Source organism: Temnothorax curvispinosus, unplaced genomic scaffold, assembly GCF_003070985.1.
Source record: "Temnothorax curvispinosus isolate PA1 unplaced genomic scaffold, ASM307098v1 QBEX01008952.1, whole genome shotgun sequence".
Classification (NCBI taxonomy): domain Eukaryota; kingdom Metazoa; phylum Arthropoda; class Insecta; order Hymenoptera; family Formicidae; genus Temnothorax; species Temnothorax curvispinosus.
This window is the reverse complement of record NW_020218732.1, coordinates 1-3,850: the sequence shown is the minus strand read 5'-3', so window position 1 is coordinate 3,850 and position 3,850 is coordinate 1. Positions and strand designations below refer to the sequence as shown.

The window sequence follows — 3,850 nt, the reverse complement described above, 5'->3', positions numbered from 1 at the left end:
TACGAGCCAATTGCGTTCGAGGTGTCGCCCGACTGTGCGGCGGCAACAGCGCGCACAAGAATTGCAATTATAAATATAAAATTATAAATGTCAAATAGAGCAGGCAAGACTTAGTTTTAACTTTAAACTTGTTTTCTGCAATGTTAATACTAGCGTGTTCATGTTTATTACACCATAAATCGATAACACACTAGGAAATTGGTTGATTATGCGTTAATTCTCAACAGCGTTTAACAATTTTTCTACATTTTTATTTATAATATTAATTATAATATAAAAATTTAAATATTGTTTTTACGTTTACGCGTCAATAAATGTTTTCTCCGTATATGTGGTATATATGTTACATTTCAAAAATTTTTATATAACGAGAAGTCTTTTTAAAAATAACTTATTTTTATTTTATCAAGACGGACAAGCAATTAGTAACAATTAGGGCCCGGACACACACTTTTTCGTAACACGTACGGCCGTACGTTCTCAAATCGAGCAACGCGCGTGGTCGAAACTTTACTGTTACTGTTACGAACAAGTGTGTGTTCATCAGGGCTTTAGTAACAAACAACTTCGTTTTCAGTAGAGGGAGAAATGAGCATGCGTACTTAATTATTACAACAAAGAGATTGCGTAGTATATCTTCAGGCTTTAAGAACGTTACATATATTTAGTGCGTCAGAGCAGTAGGGGAGACCGGGGCTAGAAGTAGAAGTCACACAGGTAAGTTATCACAAAGCTTATATCTTGTTTAATAAATTGAGTAGAATATTCTTTTTTATAGTGTAAGTTGCTCCTATCGTGTTAGTCGGATGTACGAAATAGCTCGTTTTAAAAACATCGCATGTGATATTTACGAGCACTTTTTAAAAATTGGAGGTCGTGAGTCTTTTGCCTTTATTTTTATTGTTCCGTTGGTTTTTTGAATTATTAGTAGTAATTTCTTTTTGGTCATAAGAAATATTATAGTTTTAAATAATTCTCCCTATATAGTTAACCGTCGTTGCAACATAGTTTTTAAATATAATTTTTTTTGTATAAAATGACCGTAATTAAGTAGTAATTATTTTTGTAAACTTATTTTTAGGTCTTGTGTTACTTTTTCGTGTAAACAATATCAGTAAACTCACGGTGATCATTTGTAATTTTAGTAAAAACAATAATTAATAATTATAATAATATCTTTGTCGTTAAACTGGAATGGATTACGTCGTTCAGCTAAAATACGCTAAATCCTATCACATTATATGCTATATCACTTGAATATTTCTGTTTTTAAATAATTGATCAATTAATTTGAGGAGAAAAGCCGAGTACTCATTATAATTACGATTTGAACATAAGACTTAACGTATATGTATGTATTATGTGTTTTAATTAATCGTCATATATGTATATTGTGATTCATAAAACGAATCGAAATAATTTAGACAATGATTAATTAAAACAACTTTTTATTTCAACTTCTTTTTCTTGGTTGAATTGTATAAAACTTCGTTTAACTATATAAACGACTTTATTCGAGCCAGTTTTCTGCATTTAACGCAATATAATATATCATTTCAAGATTATATATTGCTGAGTATGTACAAGTATATCAGTGTTGATTTGATCATTCTTTCTGTATATGTGAAAAAACGCAGCAAAATTATCAGGCTTTGAAAACAGAAAATTAATTTCCGTTTGCGATTTTTCACATATACAGAAAGAATAATCAAATCAACCCTGATAAACTTGTACATACTCAACATTATGTAATCTTGAAATGATATTATCAGATTAAATGCAGGTTAATCAGGTTTAATGCAGAAAACTGGCTCGAATAAAGTCATTTCTATAGTTAAACGAAGTTTTATACAATTTAACCAAAAAAAAGAAGTTGAAATAAAAAGTTGAAATTCTTATAAGAATTTAAGATTATATATTGTTGCGTATGCACGAGTATGTTAGTGTTGATTTAACACATATTTTTATCTGTGTAGAAATAAATTGAGAGTGAAAGTTAATTTAATACAAAAATCAAATATAAAAATTCAATACGAGTTTGAAAGTTGTAAAGGCATGGCTGCAAAACATTATTATACATTAATTAAAACGTTGTATAATATTACAATTACTTTTCTTTTATGCACTTCTAACGATCTCCGAATTAACTTTAATGTGATTTTGCCAACATTTTTAATTAATTAATAATTTAAATATCAAATACTAAAATTTTATTTTTAAAACTGTTGTTTTAAATTTTGTTGCATAATTTGGTTACATAAGTCTCTTCTCTGATTCATATATAAGTCTTAACACTATTTAATACTAAAAAAGTACTACAAGTAGCAAAAGAGCACTGCTCGTTATCATAATTTAATGCAATAATGTAAATAATGATATAAATTACTCAACCATATACCAGTAGGCTTATTCTGTAACTTTTAACAACAGTTTCGTTATCATATTTGTTATATTGTTGTTACGCAGTTTTTTTGCCATAGGGTAGGTATACCTGCGCAACTGTCGTTATGAGCACATATTTTTTACGATTAACCATTATTTTCTCAATGATATACTAATGTCTTTTCAATCTCGTAAATTATAAAAATATTACATTCTCTTTAATTATACAAATACAACAAAAATATTTTTCTTATAGAGAAGCTGCGAAATGGCGCTCATAACGGAGTACTGGACCCTGGATGGCATAATCATTCTTACAATTCTCATTATAATCGCTTACCTTTACATGACTCGCAATTTCAAGTACTGGCAAAAACGAGGCGTTCTGGAAATACCACCCACACCTTTCGTGGGCAATTTTATGGAATGTCTACTTCTACAGAAAGCCCCGGCGTATTTCCTAAAAGATCTCTACGAGCGAGCGAAGGGCGAACCTTATATAGGTTTCTACATTTTTGACAAGCCCTTCTTGTTGCTTCGCGATCACGAACTCATTAAGCACGTCTTGATAAAAGACTTTAATATTTTCTTCGATCGATACGGCACGGGCAATCTAAATGATCGTATTGATCGAAAATTATAAGAACGAAATTGTCACCTTTCTTCACATCCAGTAGATTGAAGAAAATGTTTGGCCTGATGCTAGAATGCGGGAAGCATTTAGATGAATATCTTGACTCATTAAAATTGAATGGTAAGTTGGAGCATATATACATATATATTGAACATTCATGAAATAAAAAATATAGAAAAAAGATGAAGTTTGTGACTATAACCACAATCATCTGTAAAGTTTTTGTGATATTAAAATATTTTATGTTATTGTACACACGAAAGATGTTTGCTCGTGATAATAAAAATGCGAGAATCAGAGTATATCTACAGCTAAACAGATTTAATTAACTGCGATGACATTGCCGGCAGGTAAGGGACATATAATGGACGTGAGTTCCAAATTAACTATGGATGTGATCTGCATTACTGCTTTTGGACTCGACGTGAACACGTTCAAAGATCCAAACACCGATTTCCGCATATATGGCAAAATGAGTTTAAAAAATAATTACGTGCGCGGCTGGGAAATGCTCGCAATGTTCTTCCTTCCCGATATATCTCGTATAGCTAATCTGAAATCGTTTGGTAAGGAGACCACCATCTTTCTGCGCAAAATTTTCTCGGAGACAATCACTAGGCGCATGGAATCTGGCGAGAAGAGATACGACCTCATCGATATTCTGATCGACATCAAAAAGAACAGTAGCGATGAAGAGATTGAAGGCTTCAGTAAGCGAAATAATTATATTTACATAGTATATATATAAGAATAATTAAAGATGTGTAATATAACGGCTTGCGATAACAACATCAGAGTAACCGACAAGTTTGATCAATAATCACGATAAACGAA

At 30.9% G+C, this 3,850-nt stretch overlaps 1 pseudogene; it reads left to right on the top strand.

Annotated features, from left to right (window-relative positions):
* The first annotated feature begins 2,241 nt into the window (after positions 1–2,241).
* LOC112458465 lies at positions 2,242–3,752 on the top strand (annotated as a pseudogene).
* Positions 3,753–3,850: the final 98 nt, after the last annotated feature.